This window comes from Cataglyphis hispanica, chromosome 6 (assembly GCF_021464435.1).
Source record: "Cataglyphis hispanica isolate Lineage 1 chromosome 6, ULB_Chis1_1.0, whole genome shotgun sequence".
Lineage (NCBI taxonomy): Eukaryota > Metazoa > Arthropoda > Insecta > Hymenoptera > Formicidae > Cataglyphis > Cataglyphis hispanica.
Genome location: NC_065959.1, coordinates 7,623,284 through 7,647,701, shown reverse-complemented (window position 1 = coordinate 7,647,701; position 24,418 = coordinate 7,623,284). Strand labels below are relative to the sequence as shown.

The window sequence follows — 24,418 nt, the reverse complement described above, 5'->3', positions numbered from 1 at the left end:
ATTGTTATACGTCAAATTTCTGCGCTATCGCATGTAGCAGCGAATGCTAAATTGACGATAAGTTCTTAAATCATAAAAATATGCAATTTTCCGTTATACGTAGAAACGGTAGATCTTCAAAAATGTATGATATCGCTACACCACGTACTACATATGTACTCAAATCTGCCAATTTATTCCGCACACGTATCCGCTTTTCTCCTGCAGCCCCTTTTTTGTACCAGTATGCACATCCAACGAATGGGCGACAGTTATTTTACAACAAATCTAGTAATAGGGTCCACTTTTTTTTTATTTATTACTTTTTTTTTTTATTTATATAATACGAGTGTAATCGCCATCACCGACTTTTTTCCTCAAAATATATATTTGCATTATATTTTTTAAATATTATTTTATATTTAAACTAAACTCTCAATTATAACTCTTCAACTGTAAGTAATGAAAACTGTAATCAAGTTGCTCAGCTGTGATAATTAATATCAGATTAGCAATCCGCGTCATTCATTTGTAGGTCACAGTCCCACCTTAAAATAGAGACACAATATCATATATATATACGAATTTTAAATATATATAATTTATATATGTATTGACACCTTAATAATATCACATTTATAACATATTACATATATAACAAATGCCATAAATATAAAAATCTCGGGAGTAGCAGCTCTGTAAATGGCCTTCGCCATCGCCTAATATTTTTCGATCAAGGTAAAATATTATCCGTGATATCTGAATTGCGGGCTCGACGGATCACTGCCAGTTTAGTAAATTCGGTTTTACAGTGCACTTGGTACTTCGTTACGCGTTGCTTGTCCGAGATCAGGGCCGCGCACGAGAAGAGGGGAGCAACAGCCGCGCAACTCTGACGCAGTCACGCGGCTGCGAGAGGCGCGCCGCGCGTCTCGTCTCGTCTCGTCTCGTCGCGTCTCGTCGCGGCTGCGCCGGCATATTATGCCGGCTTATGCTTGTGCTCGTCGTTGCCACGGTGCGAACGACCTCGTCTCGACTCGACTCGATTCGACCCGACTTGAGCCGCGCGTCGGAGAAGAATCCGCCGCTCGGTATCGCCGATAGCGATAACCCTATATACGTCCGAGGACCTCGGACGAATCGCTGCTTATTGTCAATATTCCGACATTGACATTATTCGCGATGAAACGGGTACGGTGACCGAGATGGCGAGATGAGCGATTATGTTAGAAGCGCAAGGCTCTCTGTCCCAAAAACGACGATTAAAACTTCTCGTGGATTCGCGAGTGATTTCTTCTGTAAGGAAAAAAATTTCAGTATCTTTAAGTATCTTAGGAATCGAGCCTCTACAAAATTAGCGTTTTGAAACAAGTTTAGCCGTGATGAAAAAGTTTTTAATTTTCAATCGCTAATCGTAATCGGAACACATTTTTGATATCTTGACATTTAAGGAGAAAATAATCGATTTTTGTTTGATTTATTTTCGCGACAGGCGATAATAAATATTTATCATACGCGTCCCCCTTGTGGAAAATCGTGGACTGTGCACATTCTGGTTGCTGAAAACTATACAGGGCATTCCTTTATAGGAACATTGCACTCTCGGCTGGTGGGGGAGGGGAGGGGAGCTCGCGCAATATATCGCGATATAACGCTGTTTTGATGCCGTCCATCCTGAATAATGAATGGCGGAGGCGTTCATGGGGCAGGAGACGAGGAGAGAGGAAGAGAGATAGAGCAGCGAGAAGAGAGGGATCAATACGATGATGATCGAGAGTAGTGACGTGAGGCACACTGAGAGGCAGCAGTGGCTCTAACTTCCTTAGAGCCGCCATGCTTGACTTCGTTTTAGAGCGGTTGAACGGCCGATCATGTTTTTCCGCGGAAATATTTTTTTGCCAATGTTTAAATTATATATATATATATATATATATATATATATATATCGCTTTGAACAATGTTTGCCGCGAGCTACGGATTAACGATCATTGTGACGGATTTGTTTTCTCGTGAGGATAAAAGTCGCGCGAGCATGTAAAGGGAGAGAGAGAAAGAGAGAGAGAGAGAGGAAGAAGAAACGAGATGTAAATATAATCAAACGACTGGAAACGATGTTGTTTACGCATGTAGAGAATTTTTTTCTGTATATTTTAATAATATATCGGTTGAAGATTGTAATTTTAAATGCGTTACACAAAAAAGAAATTGTGAAAAATATTCTTGTATTTATAATTTGTTTTCTTTCTATTATAAAAATAGTTTTACATGATTATATAAGTCTCTAGTGTATAAATATGCATTAATTATATATAAATAACATTGATTCGAAAACTTTGTATTTGTGAATGTTCACGAATATATATATATATATATATATATATATATATATATATATATATACATATATGCCGAATTTCATCATTCATTAAGCAAGGTCATCGACATTCCTTCCGCGGAACCGGTATAGCAAAATATTTTCGGAGTTTACGCATATAGGCAAAGCCACTAAATTATCGTCAACGTATCGTAAGTTACAACGTTTGTCTCTATCATCTCTGCCGAGTTGGCGCGGCGATTATTGTTGGGAAGCTGGAAACGTGCTCGCGACGTCGGGCAGGTCAGGGTGTGTCTGATCCCGCGCGTGCTTGGAATAGTAGCCGAGATAAAATCGATCGCGGCGATCGATAATTGAGGCGCACACGGTGTTGAGGAATTGCGAGAGCGCGCTTACAAAAGATTCGTTTGAAGTAACTTGCGCGACAACGTTAGGTGAGTTGACAATTAATTTGAATATTTTATTTTCTCTCAAATTGGCTGCATCGAAGGCGCGACAAACACTTAATCTTTCATCTTTTAATATATTTATATAATGTGTGCTCAGTAATTGTTTATTTAATGAAGCGTCTGATTAGTACGTGAAAAAAGTTAATATTTTTGACGGAATCGATATAAAATGTTTTTTATTGAAACATTCTTTCCAAGTGATGTAAGAATTTGTTAAAGTTGGAAGGAATTTCTGCCTGACTGGTATTTCGATTGATTGAGAAATTACAACAGTGTTTTTGATAGAGAGAAATATCAAAATAAAAATATACAAATGCAGAAATTTATTTTGAAAAAGATAATATTAATGAAGAGAAATAAATTTTATTGAATATGTTTAAGAGCGAACGTATCCAATGCGATGCGACCCGATCGTTTTAGAAACGTTTCTCGCGGCAAGTAAAGAAAAGAAAAAAAAGAGAGAATTTTTATGGATCCCTCTCGTGAATGGAATATTATTAGTGCTTTAACGCGCGAGTCTTTTGCCATTGTTGTCGCTCGCGATAATTGGCCGCTAATGTACTTTCTAACCGTACCGAGCAACGTGACGGTAAAATGCACGTCGCACGTATTGTTAACCAACTGATTGGGTCTCGATTCGCGAACACCTTTCCACATTTTATTCCGGCAAAATGCGAGACTCAAATTGCTGGGAACGCGCCGTCGTCGAACGGAGATTTTCTCACGCATAACGGATCAGCGCACAACTTGAACGCGTAATTAGCGATTGACAGTCTACACGGGATATGATTGATAATAGTTATTTCTGCCATATCTACATTTTATTTCCTTAACATCGAACATCATATATGTATATATGAATACAAAATTTTTATTGAGGAATATTAAAACAACTTTTAATATTTAAAAACAATTGAGATAAATTCTTTTATATCAAGCGGAATATTTTCGAGGCTATTAATTTTATTCGCATTTTAGGCGCGTAAGCATAATAATTATTATTATTTTTATAGCTAATGCAGTATTTCATCGAGAAATTACATAGTTAGCTTAAATTAGCTTTCAACAGAAACGTCGTTGCATGAAATAGACACGATATGATGAAATTACGTCAAGTAGATCAAATTTCAAAACGCACGAGGAGAGTATAATAAGTTACAACTCGCGCGAGTCACCAGCTTTCTCTCCCTCCATGCTCGTCGCAAAAAAGCTTAAAATTCCGCGGGCGGCACCGAGATACCTCCCGCGGGCGAAACCGCCGCTCATGATTAATAACCGGCGGTGACAAAACTAACGCTCGCCATTCCCGGGTGTTATAGCCGTAACTCGTCTACGGAAAAGCGGGTATGAGCGAGCGAGCGTGTGACAAAAAAATCGCGGGCACAGGATGGAATCGAGAGAAATCCCCGAGGCGCACGCTCGTCGATTTATTGTGCGTGAAAGTTACCGGCATAATTTCAGAAAGTTTGAAATCGTTATAATACGTGTCGTGTGTATGCGCGCGCGTCTTGTACACGAACGTGAGATACTTAATCTCGATCGAGAAACGTTAGATTTCAGCTCGAGTCATACGTTCGATCGGATAGTAAGGGCTTTGGTAATCCGTGACGCAAATGGAAAATGTTGCGTAATTCTTTCTCCGCGAACGATTTGATTTTGAAATTATTATACTTGCGATAAAAGTTCGCGCGCCACGCAAGCAGTCGTAGTTACCTTCGATATAATATGCGCTACTATTAATCGATACACATGTTCGTAAGTGTACTTTTACTGGTTAAAACTTTGAACTATAAGGCAATTAAAAATTAAAAATTAGATTCTCAGAAAAAAAAGTTGTTCTACAAATCGATATAATTTGTGTTAAAAAAGAAGAAAAGTGCTTTACACCCAACAAATGTCAAACATCCTGTATAGATTTTTTTTTCAACTGTCACCTTCTGACTCTGAATCATCGATATTGTTTGCGTGAGATAGATTTATTTTTTTTTTTTTATTTATTTATTTTTATGATCTTTGCTCTTTGTAAGAATAATCGCGATTAAAGCCGTACGCGATTAAAGGTCTTTTTCTCTCTCTCTCTCTCTCTCTCTCTCTCTCTCTCTCTCTACGTCTATCTGCAGGGAAAAAGGCGTAAGCGGTTTATAAGCGGCGTAAATTATATTCCATCTCCGCGCGACGGAATGTCGTTAATTAAAAACGCAAATAGCGGTCGATCGATCTACTCGACATGAACGGTATACGGAAGATTAAAGACCCATAAAGGCTACGTAGCGAAACGACATGACACGAGAATTGTTTAATAGAAATATTTTTTAAGAACGTATAATCATGAATTTATTATTAGACAAAGATGGAAAAAATAATGTTTGAAAAAATTTTATTTATATAACTATATAAATATTAAATATTCACATTCATATAACTAATACATCATGAAATTATGCATGTCATTATCATAGCAATCAATATATAATTACATAGTATCGTCATTTATATGATCAGCATAATTAATTTTTTTCTATTATATATTTTATAAGAATTTGTATTATATGTATCTATGAGATTCTTATCATGAGAAATCTTAAAGATAATTATGAAGGATACTTTTAAAAATTTATTATATATTATATATACATGAAATACATAAATGTGTTTATCTTTAGAAAGCAGTTTTTATTTCTGATCTAAAAATGTTATATATCCACACTATTCATAATTTAATTAACATTCTTCGTTTGCTGAATAGATTGGCATGAAACAAAATAGAATAAGTATATACTGAGGGTAATTAGGAGCTTTGTCGCTTTATAAAAAGGAAGTATTATCTATCTACCCTATCTCTAACACTATATTAAAAAGATATATAAATTAGGCGGACAATATTACGGTATTTCTAATGTCATCTGGAACATCTTGGCAAACCAACAGTTGTGGGAATGAAGATCTAGATTATGTGACTTCGATTATAGTACTCATTATACGACGCGACCTAAGAGGTATTGTCGCACGATCCGGGATATACGAGAGAGAGAGAGAGAGAGAGAGATCTCTCAAAATCTCCGCGATTCGGAACAAAGTTAATTCGTGGCTTCTAATTGCCACTAATTGCACACGTATGCGTTCCATATGAGCGGAAGATTCACCGTTTCTCGCAGCGAAGATTGCGTCGTAAATCTGCGATTATACCACGATGGCGGGAGATCGCACGAGTGTACCAATTACTAATAAACGACCTAGACTTCGGTATAATTAACTAAAGCTTAATTCGGTCACGTTTCCGCGCCCGTTGATTTTAGATTAATATAAGATGTGTCCTCTAGAAGCATCTAACTTAATTATAACACTCGAATTGTTCATGCAATTTTTAATTAAGTTTAACTGAAATGTAAGCAATAAAAAAAGTAAGGTTTTCTACACTAATCTTTTATGAAATTTTTAAAAATAACAAAATCTTATCTATGTAAAGATAGCTTCTCCAATATTCAAGAAAATTGAATTTTTATATGTCATTTGATTGAATATTGCTTAAAGACATTAGCCATTTTTAATTTTTATTTATATTTTACATTTATTACTTTTTTACACTAAAAAAATAATTATTTATAAGAAATTTGAAGGGAAACTAACTTTACATTTTCCTGCAACTCTCTAAAATTTAATTTTTAATTAACTTGATCGATAGATTTTCGTTTGCATATTAATATTCAAATTAAATTTTCCTTTCATCGTATCGTTTTTCATATTTTTAATAACAATGAAAAAAGTTTGATATTTTGTAGCACTTCGGGGCAAAGGAGAATAACGATTTTACCGCATAAAAAAAAAAGAAAAGCTTTCTTTTCTGCGTCGCGTACATATCGAGCTAAGCTAAGTCGTTGTTGCCGTCAGATTATCGATCGGCGCAAAAACTTTTTCCACGATTCGCTATATCTAGCCAGCCTGGAAATTCACTCGTAGGAACGACTGACTCGTGTGTGATATCTTTCCAAACGCGTGGAAAGGGGGAATTATTATCAGCGATCAACGATATGAAAAACGCGATTTTGTTTGCAACGAATTGACTTCCTACGCGGAAGCTCATCAAGTCATACGATTAACTCTGTTAATTACGTTTTCCAGCGGAGAAGAATTTCTCAGTCAATCGTAAAATTGTGCTCAGTGTCGCGAGTAGTAATTTTAGCGAGGAGCTTGAAAGAGATCGCGGATCAGAAATACCGCGGTGTTAATATTTGAAGCCCTTTGAAAGTGAGAGAGAGATTAAGTTTAGCCGAATTAGATGGGATTTTGAAAATTGTATTCAAGTAGATACCATCTCGTCTTAAGTTCGTCATTTTTCAAAGTTCGAAGTCATTTTGTGAATAAATAGCTCCTTCATTTATATTAATTTTTTTGTATAATTTAATTTTTAAAGGATGATATTATTTTCGACGGAGAACGGTTTTCTTACTGAATATAAGAGAGTGAATGAAAATAACATAGAATACCTCTATATTTTCGTCTTACATTCTATATTATAGTTTCGAAAAGTAGGTCACGACGACCATCGTGACCATCCGTAATTAGTTACTTAATATAAAAAATAAATTTCCCTGATATTTTTCACGCGCTATTTCCTGCGGTCTTTTATTCTCTTAAATGGCTACCAGTTTTTCAAGTATATTTCAATACAATTACTCATTTTTCACGGCTGGTTTCGAAATTTGTCTGGTTCTTGTAATATATGTCGCAGGATTCAAATGCAGCCAATAAATTATTTTTATATTTAAAAAAAAAATTTTTTTTTGAAATATTACACAATCGATCGGAATAATTTATTGTATATCCCTTACTTGTTTTTTTTTCTTTTCTTACGAAGAATTTTATCCTTGCCGGCTTATTACGATTTATTGGACACCGTGTACAGATATAAGTGTATTTTTTTAAAGGATCAGGATTATAGTCCGGAAAATCATGCGACAGTCACTAGGAAAAATAATTGCCAAATGCCTCTTGTACCATATCGTACCATTCGATCGCGCGATATCTGGCGCGTGGCTTCGATTGAAATTAATTCTCGCGGGACGCGCCGTGCACGCGCGAATCCTCCGGAACCGATAAAAGAGAGAGAGAGAGAGAGAGAGAGAGAGAGAGAGAGAGAGAGAGAGAGAGAGAGAGAGAGAGAGAGAGAGAGAGAGAGAGAGCACCTGTCGATCTCTCGGCCTGCTCTCAGCGAAATGCTCTTTCGGATGGATCAACACGCGACTCAATTTAACACGAGCGAATGCCGCGGGGATTCATTTGTGTACCGGGTGTATATAGTGTACGCAAATGTAAATAATAATAATAATTGTTCTTTATTTCCCGGACGATGTCAATTGTCTTAAATGTTCTTAAATTCTACCGAGCATTTTATAATAATGTGTTAACAATAATATATGTCAAGAAACAAGCGCACACTAAAGAAAATAAAGTATATAATAATAAAATTGATATAATTTAGTGCCGCAATTATGGCAAATGACGGATTCAGCATTTATTGTATAATATATTCTTACTTATCTTTTTTGTTTCTTTGGCCTTCTCTCTCCTTTTAGTTTCTTTTTGTGTATTCATTTTCTTTTCTCATTTCCTCTCTTTATTTATTTTTTTTTTTTTTTTCCTTTCAAATTATATTAATATTCATAACGCAACTTTCAATCCTATACCAGAATAAATTGTTATTCTCTTTCAGAATAAATTATTAATTTTTATTTTTTTATTCTATTACTATTTTATATTTCTGCTTTTCTTTTTTTCTTTCCAATCACGAGCTATTTTTTTTTGTCCTTGACAATACACGTTTCACCGTTCCGTAAGCTCTTTAATTACGTCACTGTGTATATATTGTAGTTTCCGATCTGTGTCGAAACGCGCGCACGAGCTTCATCTCCAAAATATAACGCGTAAGCGTTTTAATTAAGGCACATGATGCCGGGGCCGATATAGATATTCCCGAGTATCGACTGCGCGTCCCGAGAGCTGTCCATTAAAATATTCAGGATCTGCACTTTTTGGCGAGAGAGTCCCCCTCCCCCCACGTGTCCCCCTTTGCTGTCGAAAAATCAATTTCGCCGGTCGTGTGACGTCAGCGCATCGAATGAGGGATTCGTCGGGATGCGTTGTCGTTCGTTCAATTGTATTTCGGCTCGAAACTTCGGCATTTAAATTTATCCCGCGAGGGTGTTGTGCGCGCGGTCAAAATCGGGGCGACGATGTTGCCAGCGACATACATACTTTTTCCACTCGCGAGAGATCGCGCGTTTTTCTTAAACGACATCGGCACCAATCCCGAGATCGCTGTTTCCTCTGCGTAAATAATTTATTCTTTGCAATATTTTAATACGATTACTTTTTCAACTGACACAAGACTTTAATATAAAGGAAGAATAATAATGAAGTTTTGCAACATCTTGCAACTTTGCGCAAGCATATTAAAAAAAAAAAATTAAAATTTTTTATAGCCCTTTTTGCCAATTTTTTTTTCTCACCGATATTTCGTAAGAGAAGAACTCTGCTCATCAAGATACATTTTTAAAGTGTATACTTACCATAAGGAACAATTGATGAATAAATTTAATATCCGTAGTAAATGATTTATAGAAAAGCCAAATCTTAAATGTATAATAATTGACTTGTTATTTCACGGATATTTCAATATATCTCTCGATGCTTCGATATTTTATTTAACTTAACGTGCACCGATATATAAATCATCGAATACAAACCGCATATTAGGAACAGATACTCGTTTATGTTTACTCGCATTTGTCGTCTGATTGGTTGCTTCGTGCAATTATTCTCTTCTCGGCAATATTACATTTTATTACTTATTCCTTTTACCTTACTTTTATTGTTTGTCGTTTTTCGCCCATTCCCATCGAACCCATCCCCTTTCCCAGGTTCTCTTCTCGTCCACGATCGTCGCGAATTGGCTCGCTAAAAGCGAAACTTCTCCCATTTAACCAATGCCGGCTCGCCGTGCCATCGACGACGATAGAAAGCTCGTAAGATTTACGTAAAAGCGCAATGTTTACGCCAGCTTTTGTGAGGCAATAATTCTTCCTCCACCTGTCGCTCCGTGAAATGTAACTGAGAAATGTATCTATCTCCCATCTTGAATTTCCGAAACTTTTATCCCCTCCTCAAAATATGTTATTGTAAAAATACATTGAACCGTGTAACATGATTATAAATAATTTTATTCGCATTATCTTTTAACATATAATCAATATCTTATATAAAAATGTTCATAATCCGTATGAATTTTTCTTGAAATCGGCCACATTAATGTATTTCCCATTCGCTGAAATGCTATATTAATTTCGCTTCCTCAATATTGTATTAATCTGTTTTCCGCGTCTTTCATTTTTAATATATAAAACGCATAGCTCAGAGAGATACATGTCGGTATTCATTTTCCACATTACGTGCAATTAAAACGATCGCCGGAAGTTACAAAAGAAACGCACGATGTTCGAGTTTATATTTACACGCGTTGCCCCGCGTTCGTTCGATGTACACTCGGTTGCGATCAATGGCACAAATTAATATCGCAAATTTAAAACGACGTTAAATGAAAATGCGACAAAAAGCCTTTTGCCGCAAGCTAATATCATAAAACCGCTGATAAAGTAGCCGGGCGCTCGTTTCGCTTTATCAGAAATACATGTCCGCCCGCCTGATGTGCGCGTCCAACGTGTTATGCTTCGAGAACATCGCGATTAACACTCGCGGTCAACGTGTGTGCGTCAAGTGCGTCCGCCAATAATTCACGGACACGTGAGCGAGCCGACGATAATTTCGCGCTATCGAAAGTAAGAAGTCGATTCTCCTCGCTCTCTTATCGACTCTCTCGAGAATTCAAAGACGCTCTCGCTCTCGTCGGCGATGACGCGTCTGTAAAATTTAACGAACCGAAGGATGTCAAGAAGTAGCGCCGTCGAAGGTCGACCTAGACGAATTTTGTATAAGATCAATTTGAATTTACGAAAACGGATATATTTATCCCAAATATCGCGAAATACGATATACATATACATGTATCGTTTTCCTCCAGTTATATAGTAGAAAAATAATAATTAGTTACATTTTAATTAGCTTGATAATTTTGATCGTAAATAATAAATTTAATAAAATTTTGTTCAATAATAAAACAGAAAAGTACTTTAGATCGATATGATGTCTTATAAAAAAAAAAAATAGTCATCGCAAAGAGTCATAGCCGGCTCGTAATTTCCTTGGCTTTCTATCGCGCTTTAAAAATTTTATTATTGAAGATTTGATATAGAAGACGTATCTTGTCAAACTCCTTACTCTTGCTTTGTATACTTTTCTACATCTATTTTGCCCGAAAATTTCTCAACTCCATATCCAATCGTGTAGAATAATGCAAAAAGATCGCAGTGTGCGCGTTTGCGATCGCAAGAAGCAGGGATAGAGAAGCGAGTTGCCAAGCACGGTTGCTGTCGACGATACAACAACGGACGTACAGACGGTGGGTGAACGGGGAAGGGGGATGGTGAGGGATCGGCGCGGGCGCGAGGAATGATGAAGAGGTGGTGGGCGCTCGTGAAACGGAGAGTAAGGGAGAGAGAGAGGGTGTCTCGACGGAGGAAGAGGAGACGGCAGTCGATGGTGGAGAGCACCCCGGCGAAAGAGGTGGCCGCATGTATAGTAGTGGTGGTATGAGCGAACGCGCGACGGTGGTGGAAAGGGATTGTTTGAGAGCATCGACGAGGCAGACGGGGCCACTTGCCTCCGCTCGACACCCCTTTACACACGCCTACCGCTCTCTTCCGCCCTCTCTCTCTCTCTCTCTCTCTCTCTCTATATATATATATATATATATATATATATATATTTTTTTTCTTTTTTTCTTTTTTTTTCTTTCTCTATCTCTCTCTGTTCTTCCATCGTCGCTGACGTCACTAGGCGATACATACTTTTAAACGAATAATGCGAATTGATTTCGCGATTGTCGTCGGCTCGGCTCGGCTCGCCGATACGAGATTTTCTGCTCTCCTTTTTTTCTTTATATCGCGGGTGCTCTTGTACGGACGTTGATATGTATCGAGCGATTCTTTTTGAAGCGCTATAGAAACAGAACCTAGAGACAACGGAGAATTAGTGATGCAATATTTATTAAAACAGAAATCAATTCCTCGTAAAAGGAAAAAAAAAATGCGGCCATTGTGATCGCTCGCTCCTGAAATTGAAATTGCTTGAAAAGTTTCCTGGTTAATAATGGAATAATGTTTGATATCTCGTAAATATAAATTTTTATTTTAAAGTTTTGTAAAATGTGTAAAAAAAGATATTTACATTTTTGTTTAATATTTAAAGAACTAATATACGAATGATGTTACAGGAATATTACATAGCTTTTAGAAGACTAATTAGTACACAAATAGAGAGGATCTTATACCTACGTGTTACAATTTAGTTTAGCAAACATATACGTAATTAAAATATATAAAAAGCAAAATACAATGAATCTGCAAAGTAAGCATGATCACGACTCTAAGAATCAGATTCAGTTTTTTTTTCTTGTCGATGACACAGCGGTTTGCCGGATTTCATTCCGCTTTCCCGCGATATTATATGCCAACCGTCGATGACTGTTGTCAGTTACACGCGCCGCTAATTAAAAACGATACAAAATCGTCCGACAGGCAAAAGTAAAGCGTCACGGCGATAACATTGTGCTACGGCCGAAAGCAATTAAATCGCCGGGTGTATATATAACATACTATGTTACTACTCTACCGTGACTTCTCTAAGCGCGCGCGCACACATGGAGAAGCATTTGCTTGCACGTGCGCCAGAAAAACCATTCATCGCGCGCGCTAGCGGCTCTTTTGGCAGCTCGGACATATACGCGATATACGTACGCCGGAAGGCCAGAGAGCAGCGACATGATTCATTTTTCTCTCTTTTTTTTTTTTCCACCTGCCTGCTCGTCCTGCCTGCCCCGCCCACCCACTCTTTCTCCAGCGGGCCCGACACGCGCGTTCACTCTCTCTCTCTCTCTCTATCTATCTATCTCTTTTCGACGTTTACCGGCATATCGCGCGATATGTAAACCGAACACGAAGTATACGCCGAGCGTGGGAAGCGGCATGCCGCGTAATCGCCCTTCATTAATTCGTCGCGCGCACGCCGCTTTCGAGGGCCACGTGCTCACGTATGCCCTTAACCCTTTCGTGGCTGAGATCGCGTGAGACGAGTGGTCTCGTTGATCTTAATTTTTATGACATATCTCGAAACGATTTCAGAGTCAATTCTATTTCCCAGCAGAAATTTTATGAAAGACTTGTGATAATGTTTGATATTAAATAGTTAAAATTTTGGAAAAGTAAATTAATAAGATAAAGAAATTTGTGTGTAACATTTTTTAACATTAACAAGAGTAAGTTGAGAGAAATTTTTCGGAGATTTAAAGATTTTTGAGGAAGAAAAAGGAAGTTTGGAGCTAAAATTAAATTAAAGAATAAGTATTAATAAGTATTTTTTTTAACTCAAAACATTACTAAAATATTATAATTAGTTTACAAGTACTTTGACGGATCTTTAATGTAGCATATATATTACAGTAAAAATATAAATCCAACATGTGATTTTTAGCAATCTTCCAATTGTGTTTAGCAATGAAATAATCAAGATATTCAATAGTACGACGTTCTTTCTTTTCCCTTCTTTACGATCGTGTTGCGTCAACAACATATCTATTGCACGTCGACAAAAGTTCAAATTACTTTGTTAAAATCCGATCGAGAATTATCTCAAATAAACTGGAAGTTTAGAGATGTGACACCGATGACGTAATTCCCAGCTACAAGTTTAAAACGTTACACGAGACTAGTACACATGCTATTCCTTGAAAATATAACGCGTTATATTTAATATATACATATTTCCTCGTTTCTTCTATTAAATATTTCTCATCATCATATATAAAGAGCAAAGAATCACATTCATTAATTCCTGAGATTTCAAAATGACCAGAATAATTTTTTCGAACAATTAAACTTGGCATATATATATAAATTATAAATTTGACGAACTTTGTATTCGAAATAGTTTTTAGATTAAACAAAAGTATTCGTCATATTAAAATACGTTGATATTGCGTTTTTAATAATCGTTTTTAATAATCGAAAAGCCTGGTCGTTCTGATTATTCGTTTTAAAAAGGGGAGCCGATAACGTCGTTACTCGTCTTTCCTTCGTACAAACGGCCGATGGACGACATGGTCGTCGCGGATGGGTTAAATAGATTAATCGCTTATGACGCATCGATCGAGCGCGAGAGCGCGCGCATATCTCCGCCGCTCCTTTTCCTCCTCGGGAAATTGCTCTTTGAGAATTAAACCTAGCTTCACCTCGCCGAGCCGAAGAGGGGAAGGACAAACGGCAGGAAGGTGAATTCATAAACGACACGATGCTCGTTGTAAGAGGGAAGAGAGAAGGGAACACATGCTGTGCTTCACTAGATGCGCTCGAAACATTAATTTTGAAATTGATTTCTTCTCGATAGAAGAAAATTCTTGACTGAAGTAAAAATTAAAAAAGTACTTTGTTACTTTGAGGATCGTTAATACACTTATGGATTTTAAATAATTTCATGAGTCACAAATCCGAATGATCAAATGCGACGAACTTGTAAGCCTTTTTTAGATACGATTCATACTTGAAATAAGCTTTGTAAATTGTGAATTCTCTTGCGTCATTCTTGTTACAGCAATTCTTTTTATATGTTCTAACTGAAACTTATCAAGCAAGATATTTAACATTAGAAATTAAAAATCGTATTTCTCAAAGAGTATTCTTCCGAGGCTCGACTGAAATGAGGAACGTGAGTAGCAAGAATGCACTAGAAAACGGTCGATGCAACTCATCCTTTCCGTTTTTAATAAATCTGCCTTTCCTTCTGCCCCTTGCCTTTTTTTCCGCGTCAATCTGTCTTTTTCTGTTCAGTCTGTCCGCTGTTTTAGATTCGTATAGTCCGATCTTATATTCAAGATTGTAAATGTGATCTTAAAATTCTATTTAGCCAAAGAAATGGCCGCGTAGCATCTTAGGATTATACTTAAAATAATATTAAATATAAAAACGGGCTTTGATTATGGGCCTTACTCTCGATTATTATTCTGGATCGAGGCATATTAAAAAAAAAAGATCAATCGCATGGCAGTAGTAAAAAGGGGGGCCCCGACCTACCTACTTCGTAATCAAAATTCCTTTTTGTAACGCGATAAGATAACGTGTTCGGTAACGCCGATCCGAGCAAGCCAAAACGTAGAGGAAAACGATGGCGTCATTTCGTCACGAAGAATAAGTATCGCGCACTTCAATAAACGCCACGTCATGCTTAAAAGTATCGCTTATTAGTGCTGTAAGTTGCAATGCCTCTCATTGAAGTGTTGTACACTATAATCATGCGTAATCTTTCAGAAATTCTGATTGTTTTCTATGGTGGCGTTTTTCGATTAAAGTATCCTTCACAGTCGATCGTTGAATTTTAAATACATAAAGGTATTAAATTGAATAGATTTATAGATTTAAAGAATGATTATGTATTATATAAGCAGTGCAGAGACAAAGAGAAAGAGAGAGAAAAAATAGTAATAAAACTGCATTAACCAGTAAAAATTCCTAATAATGTTATTTTAATATTTGAGTATAAAAAATTATTCAAAAGAAATCTTTAAGTCTTAGGTAGTCTTAGATTTTTTCTTAATATCAAACGGAAAATATATTTTTCTCCTTAGCTTATTTTGTATCGAAATAAATATTTATTAGATTTATTAACTTCAAAATTGATATTTTTAAAAATAATTCTTTGAATTTCCGAACAAAATATATAATGAAATAAAAAATAATTTTTTTAAAAAATATATTCAAAAAATTATGCTAGATGTATATGTCACGAAAGAAAACATTAAAGATCGGACAATTTTAAAAGAGAATATTAGTATTTTTAAATGACGTTATTACACATCGTCAATTTCAAAATTAATATTTTTAACGAAGATTTCAAATTTTTTAAATAATATCACGTCGATCGTTATATAAACAATTTATATTCAACAAAATATAAAGCAGGATATGTATCAGTAGTATTAGCAGCCGCGATTTCTCGGCAGATGGGCAGGCGATAAAATCAGTTTAGAATCGATCGTCGCGATGACGATTGCACGGATGATGCAGTCGAATTTCCTTCGATCCTCTTTCCTCTATAGGGCTTCAACTTCGTGACGGGTGGCGGAGTCGGTGATGCCGAAATGCAAGCCAGCCGAGCGCGTATCCTGAAGAGTGGCTTCCTCCGTTTTCCGAGCTTCCGTTAAGGAGACGGTGGAACGACGCGGAAATAACGCGAATTGACCCTTTAAAAGAGGCACAAGAGAGTGCGGCGGGCGAATCCTTTTTGCGAATTCTTGATTAGCGTTAGCAAGTTCCGTAAAACATGTATAAGTATTTATATATCGTGTGTTTCCTTAGAAAATACTATTTTCCTCGTACGATAAGAGCGACGTGACTCATTCTTTGAATTTTCTATCGTCAATTCTTCACACGTGCCGAAGAAAAATAAAATTTGACGATGTATTTAGCATTTTTTTTTTTTTTCCTGGAAGAGCGTTTTAAGTCCGCAGTGTTAGGAGTGTGTTTAAGAAGTCAATATTTTCTGTGCGCTATTTGAAAAGAATGGTTTTCATCTTAGAGAGACGTGCGAAGGGACATGCGAGTTTTCTCTTGGGAAATTCTAGAATCAACACTAGATAAAATGCGTTTCGTTTTTTTTTATTATTAAAAACTGCGTGAAATTTGTCTTGTCAATGTACACAAAGGATTCAAGTTCGATTTAAAATGCTCTTATAAGATGAGAGTGTCTTAATCTTTATTTTTTTCAAAAGAGAAGATTGTGTTGCCGAAAAATAATGATGAAGCAAGATTTCCCGGCCTCGTACTGGAAAGAAATGTACGAGTCTTCAATGATTGAATCTCTTGAATAGTTTGAACGGCTCGAAATAATGCGCTCGTAAAGATGAGACAATGTACTGACAACGCGACAGCGCGGAAGATTATGAAGATTGGCGTATGTTACACGTATGTAGCAGTTATATGTGTTTGTACATATATAGGGTCATGTACGTAATCGAGCGAGCGATGAACTCGTATTAGCGTTTTCCCTCGATTAATCTCACCTCTGATCCGATCGCGTCGTTCATTAATCATTTTCCCTTTCGCAATCTCTCTCTGCGACTCTCAATTTCAGTTTATTTGTGTGTATATACGCGCGTCGACGTATTACATCGACGTAAACGTCGTTGTGTCGCTTTGGTAAATCAGCAATTAAAGAGGTTCGCTCGCGACGGGGAAAACTTCGTTTTGTCTCCTCTATTCGTCCGTTGCTATCTCGAAAAGAAGCATTGATCCGTGTCCCGTCGACCCCTCTACCATCTTGCAAAAAAAAACCGAGACGCAAAGAATAAAAAAAAAAGACAAAAAAAGCGGCTCGGCTCTGGAGGGGCAAGGAGACAAGGAGAAGAAGAGAGGGGGTGTAGGGAGTCAGCGCAAGATGGATTTCCGCAAAGTTCGAGCGGGCCTTAACTCGCGAAAAATGTCAAAGCGAGTAGAAGAATAGGCTGAGGATATATAAGGTTTGTGTAGAGGGGAAAGAGGAGGAAGAGGACAGTTTGGTACGCGGGGTAGTAGGTGCGCTCGGTAGGTGAGGCGAAGAGGGTGTGAGACTCGGCCCCGTGTGGGGCTGCTCGTTCATCCGCGTGTGTGTAAGTGTATCTATGTATTTAAGATCCGGAGGATGAGAGGCATACAAAGGGGAACGGAGCAGGGGGAAGAAACGCGAGCCGGGTAGGGTGGGAAGGAACGCGAGGGGTTGCGAGGGGGGTCCGCCTGGTAGGAATCGCATGACGGAGAGGGCACGCGGAGTTCCGTTGGAGGGGATGATTGTCAAAACAGGGCTGCAAGACGCTGCGAAAAATGTTCGTATTTATGGCACTATTTCCGCCGCTTCGAGCCCTTCCGCTCGTCCCCTCCACCGTGGACGCGCCTCGCGAATCACTCTCCCGTGCCCCCTCGTTGCCTTCTCACCCCCGCCCAAATCTTCTTCTCTCTATGTCCCCCTATCGCCGCCGTTTCGTGGAGCGCACGTCGGTTCTTACTTCCTCTCGCTCTCGTCGTGTTGCGCGTCTCCGTGTATCTCCCCCTTTTCCGCCCCTCCATATCCTCTCTTCGTCATCCCCACTCGATCACCCCACTTCGACCGTGGGGTCGAGGGGGGGGCCCCACCACCGTCGGCGCGCACAGCGGGGCGCGATTGCCCCCACCGCCGCGGGCACCACTTTAATGTTACATTAATAAAAAGCAACAATCAATATCTTCCCCGTAAAAAATTTTAATCTATAACAGAGAATTCTCTGCCCCCTGCCTCTATCCTCCGACCCCCTTCCGTCTCACTCCCGGCGGCCCGTCCAAATCCCCTCTCCTACGTGTCGCGCCTTCTCCCGCGCCTCTTCTCCCTCTTGAGGAAAGCACCGTCGAGCCGCCGCGGCTCGCGGAGATCCTCAGTATCGTGCCTAGGCTCTACGCGTACCCCGTCACTCTCTTTCACGTTCTGTCTATCCGTCCGTTTGTCCGGTTCGTGCTGCGCGACAGAACGAGCCCACCGCGCGTAATCCGAGAGATCATACACGCCGCTGCGCTCCGCTCCGCGCCGCGCCGCGTCGCGTCGCGCCGCGTCGAGGCGTCTCGCGGGAGGGCGCGTTGCCGACAGGAGAGGTTCGCTCTTCTCTCTCGCTCCCTTCAATTGCACGTGCCCCTTGCTCGCAATCGTCTCGTGCATCTCTCCTTCCTATATCTCCGCGTCGACTTTTTCTTTTTCTCTCTCTCTCTCTCTCTTCATTCTTGGGATTCACTCTCGTCTCGAAATCGTCTTTGTCTTCGTTTCTGCCTTATCGCTCTTTTAGATTTTTGCTTTAACTTTGTTGGTTTTTTTTTTCCTAGCATTATTATTGGTTTTGTTATTGGTTATAGATTTATATATGTCGGTTTCGTACAATGATTATTGCTATCGTCCGTAGGGGATTTGATCCCGAGGCATAAAAATAAATTTGCTCTTTCTCTCTTTATCTCTCGTTACACTTTTCGCACTCTGCTTTTGCTCTCATATGTCGATGCATACGCTACTTCGGTTTCGATAGTCTTATCTTATCTCACCACGCGCGTCTTTATGTGTGCTTTATTTTTATTATATGTTACTTCCTGTTATATGTAACAAGTTCTTTATAGAATACAATAAAAACTTGTTATTTCTATCCGTTTTCATCATTATATATTTTTTTGTCCTTTTTTTCTTTTATGTATGTACATATGTGCGCACACGCGTACCATTCGTTGAAAGTGTGACGAGGGCAATGCATGAATGCATCGCGCACTCACGGTTACTGGGAAAACGGCCACTTTGACACATATCTCTCTCTCTCTCTCTCTTTCTTTCTCTGACTCGCGCGGCCCGGACTTTAAGTTCAGAGGAAATACAACGGGGACGAGGGCATGAATAGCAGGCATTATTACGGGGCCGCCGCTTTTCGTCAAGTATCGATGCTCGGATAGTCGCGAGTTCTTTCTTTCACTAATTTCACGCGCGTTTGTTCCTCGTTTCCGCATCGCGTTTCGTCGCGACGTCGAGGAAACATCGCTTCTGTGAATGTTTCATGCGCGCTGCTCATCAATATCGATCGATCTCGCGGTGAAAAAGACAGGGATCGAAACCGAGTCGACGTAGAGGCTTGTCACGGCCTCAATTAACCGTATACTATAGCATACAGGGATGGCCTTACAGGGAAGGCCATCTACAGCTTTTAATCACGTTTAAATATGTACGCGAAATAAATTTCTTACATCATAACAATTTTAACAATAATTTAGAAACTTTAACAATTATTGTATCTGCAAAAGAGAGAATCTTCTTTATAGGATAATTATTATTATCTCCATATTGCTTTGGTCTCATCATTAATGCTTGCTCAAATGTCAGAAGGAATAAAGCTATTCTTGGAACAGCTTATATAGCATCGGGTGGCGCGATAGAATCGCGGATTCCATGCCGCCTAACAGCGGCAGCGAAGGCACAAACTCCTCGACCCGCGTTTCTTCTACCGGCACAAAAGAGTACGGGAGAGACGGGGAGAGAGCAAAAAGACATAGTACGAGCGAAAGAGAAAGAGAGAAGTAGAGAGAGAGAGGGGGGAAAAAAAAGAAAGAGAAAGATGGCATGCGTCTTTCGCGCACATCTATACGAGAGCAACTGGAGCTTCTTCGAGCATCGAGAGACTATAGTCGGCTATTTTAACGTATCGCAAAATCGACTGTGCTGAACGAGAAAGGACCGTTGTCGCTTTTCCTTTCGCGGCAAATCGTAGCAATGTTCTCGCGTCGCGATATCGAAAATGTAAAACGATTTTTTTTTTAACAAAGCTAAACAACTCGCATCTATCATATTCGTATTTATTTTACACGTGAAAATAAGATAATTAACAATCAAGAAATTAATAAAATAATTAAAATATATTTATTAGTTATTATAAATAGAATATTATAATTTTTATAGATGTATAACACACATGATACATAAGTATAGAGTAATGAATTATTGAAGTAATTTCCGCGCGATTAAGTGGAAGGAATATTCTTTACATTACTTTTATATTACTTTTATACTATACATTACTTTTATATTTATATTTTAAGCACTTCCAAAATTTTGTACATATTTAAGGGTGTTAATCGGCGATAATACGATAAGATATATACGTGCCCTTGATAACGCATATCACATATCTGCCTCCCTCGGCTTGCGATAAATACTAGCGTCCGGTGGTCTATAAAACTGAAACGTGTAAAAAATTACTGTCAGTCATCTGCGTGTTTGTGCCACTCTTTATCCTTCTCTATATAATTTTCTCTACTGTGTTTCGTATATTACAAGCTAATTTCATATTTTACACATCAAATCCGTATTTTTACCTCTTAACTTTTGCTATAATCTTTTTTTTTTTGTGATTGCATCAGAGAATAAATGTCAACTGTCCGCGTCGCGTCATTCGCGCACTCGTCGAGTATTCTTACTTATTCGGAGAACGGCTGTTACACGACGGTGGATTCAAATTGATTCACGTAGAAGTGCAGTTTAATAAGACGAGAAGTGATTGGCGTGTTGAATCACGAGACTGGTCGGCGTTGGTGAGCTTTCCGGAAACGAGCCGCCGACTGATACACCGCATCGTTCACGAGACTCTCACGAGCCGGTTTCCAGCAGTTCGAGAAACACCATATAGGTAACTGTATGCCATCGGATTTCTCTCAATTTGTCACATTGCACTGTAATCCATTCAATTCCATTATATATATGTAGGGTGTTTCCTAAGTAAATGCACAAAATTGAATAAAGTATCTTTAAATGTTTTCAAAATTTTCATTTTCTTTGCAAAACTTTGACATTCTGTATTTTGAAAACGAAGGACTTTAGGACACATGTTTACAGAACTTTTTCTTCTTAAAATAAGCCGAGGAATATCCTCTTCAAATTTGTATACTTAAGAAACACCCTGTATAACTTATATCTTTGGAATATATTTCCAGCCGCTCGTAAATAATGAAATTAATTGCAAAGAAATATTTCCCAGATTTATACATATATTATCCTATATTGAGATATATTTTGTTTATAGCTCAAATTATAATTGAGTTTGCTAGCAGTTTTTATCGTCAGTAAAACCTACGATTTTTCCATCTATAATTTTATTAAGCATCGAGAATATAAAAAAAAAAGTCAGTAAAAGCTTTTAAAAGAAAATAGAATATCTTGCTCAATAATAATGACATGCAGAACTGATAGACTGAGGAATTCTATCAGGACTCTCGTGTCGCGCGGATCTGCATCGCCCGACATAATAATGAAAGGAACTGATCGCCCTTTAGAAGCAAAGGCGATCGTTGATGACCGTTTAGAGCCAAAAAGCGACCGACGATCGTCGTTTAGGGTCATCGATAAAGATCCCTCTGGCCTCGATGGTAGAAGGTAGCCGGCGAAGGAAACCTCATCCTCTTTTCTTCCTCCTCCCCTTCCGCCTCCTTCTCGCCCTTCCTCCGCTAACACCGGATAACATTGCGTCGGGATCTCGCCCCTGGCCGTGCCTCGCTCGCCGTAGGTCAGGTTGGAAACCTGTACGAACGTTTCCGCGACGCACGCTGCTTTCGCGTGTACGATGCGAGCAAGAGAGAGACGGAAAACGTGTTGATTCGAGAGAGACACGTTTCAGTAAGCGCGACTGAGAGAGAGAGAGAGACAGAAAGAAAAGGAGCGAACAAGAGGAGGGAGATGGTACGTGGTGTGGATAACGCGGTAGTAACATTCGAGTCCGTCGGGTGACTGAATGGAATGGGTCGTCCGTGGACTCTCGGAGGGTCGAGATGGTGAGAGTAGCCGCGACGGCCAATCGCGCTCGTTGTTTTCTCGGAGCGGGGCGAGAGAGAGAGAGAGAGAGAGAGAGAGAGAGAGAGAGTGGTGAGAGGGATGAGGAGACGGAAAGACCTAACACACGTGCGTTCCCTCGGCGGCCACGTTACGCGTACGCGCGTCGACGTTCCACGCAGCGACATTGCACACATCGAGGGCTACGTCATACGTGCATGCAACAAGCGTGCGCGCGCGAGCGAACGAGAAAGAGCACATGCACGTGCGTGACGCTGCACGATTATACATATATACTCACACTTATGTAGATACGCATTTGCGTATGCGGCAGGAAACCAGCTGTGCGAATCGATCGGATTCGCCGTGATTCGATTTTTTCTCCTTATTAGAAAGAGAGAACGATGTCACGTGACGCGGTCAATTCGTCGGGGATTGGGTGAGGGAAGGAAAATTTTTAAGCGACGAGGTGGGAAGAATTATAGAAAATCATGAGAAATCATGCTTCAAAATTAATATTTTTTAAATATAATAATGTCATATCACATAAAAATGTCGTAGACATAATAATATTATTTTTGCATAAACACATTCATAACACAAATAAAAGAGATAGACAAACGAATTTATAAAAGTTGATATAAAATTTGAAAAAATTAATTATAAAGATGTAAAATAATTTTCTCTTATGATCTTTTGAAGTCACAAATTATGATATTTTTTTTATTTTGATGAATGAAATTTTGAGATCGTAGGGTGAGGTATATCGTTAAAATATTAAATTATTAAATATTTCTTGATTGAATATAGAGAAGCACGATATATCAGAAAATTACAATTATAGAGACAGAGATAGGGTAAAGCAGAGTATATTTTATTCAAATCCACGACTGCATGAGAGTTTTACGCGAAAAAAGATTAAATGTATTGCTTAATTATCAAAATAATATACGCGATAATCATACGATATCGAGAAATAATTGCGAAAGGAGCAGGTGAAAGACAATAAAAAAAATAGCATCATCAGTATTAAATACGTTAAAATACAATAGAATATCAAAGGTTATAGTATTATCAAGCCATATAACGTTAGCTTTTATATTCCCACGCGTATCCGTAATCTTGCCAATTGAAATTCGTCGGATAAGTATTTTCAACTCAAGGATATGTAGCCATGGAGCGCGCTGCTAACAGCGTCTTATTACCTGTTTACGAGGATACTGCACCGCTTTTCATTATACTCATTTTGATTGCGTCGTATAGTATATATGGGCGAGACGTAGCGGATTGTGTATCGTATATCTGGCTGGTAAAATTTTATGATTCGCTGACGATGGAAATGACAGTTGCGACTGGCGCAGTGACAGATAAACGGGTCTAACAATAACCGAGACTAGCATAGCTGCCATAAACGCGAGAAGGGTCAGCTGCGCGGGTCAAAGAACCATTGACATGTTTTGCACAAATCAGCGCGGTACATTTATTCCCTAATCGCTTTCAATTTAAACGATTAATTATCTTATTTAATTATGATAATAACATGAATAACGAACGAATATTTCACGAACTTTTCAGTATACGGCGAAGATGTTCATTAACGTTACCTGGTTAATAAAACCTACAAAATTTACATATAGTAAAATATATGAATTATGTTTGCAAGAGAGAAAGAGGAAAAAAAAACCCGTTAATTATACGTTATACAAAAAGAAAAAGATTTTGTCGTGTAAAGATTTATAAGAAAAAAATGTATATAATTTATTTTTGCATTATTTATTACAATTTACATTATGAAAATATATACGAGTCGAGAAGTCGAGTTCAAAAGTGAATTCTTCTGTTCAATGCTATGAAAAGGGCGAGACCTTGATCCGTTCGATGGTATGCTCTGCAAGATCGAGGACTCGTCCCGTCTCGAAAACCTGTTGCATTTTAATGGCACAATCGATTCTCCGAAAATCAGCTTAACAGCAGCGGAACAGAAATTTCTAATTTCTTTCGTTGGAGATACTTTGTACGCCATTTTTTTTTTCTTTTTTTTTTACCCACGCGACGGGATTATTTATAATGTCTGATACAAGATTAAATAAATTAAAATTCTTTAAATCGCATCCGCTCTTTCGTCATAAATATTTTGCAAGCAAGC

General features: G+C 38.4%; 1 protein-coding gene across 5 annotated transcripts in view; it reads left to right on the top strand.

Moving 5' to 3' along the window:
- LOC126850627 (zinc finger and BTB domain-containing protein 20) overlaps positions 1-24,418 on the top strand; it is a 99,415-nt gene that overhangs the window by 12,529 nt on the left and 62,468 nt on the right. For 2 of the 5 annotated variants that reach the window (XM_050593813.1, XM_050593812.1), the window contains exon 3: positions 20,871-21,136. The exons of 2 other annotated variants lie outside the window; for them this stretch is intronic. The gene's annotated coding sequence lies outside the window, so the exon portion shown is untranslated. Of the gene's footprint in view, positions 1-18,365; positions 18,579-20,870; positions 21,137-24,418 lie in introns of those variants that run through there. One more of the 5 variants, XM_050593811.1, reaches the window with a different exon arrangement.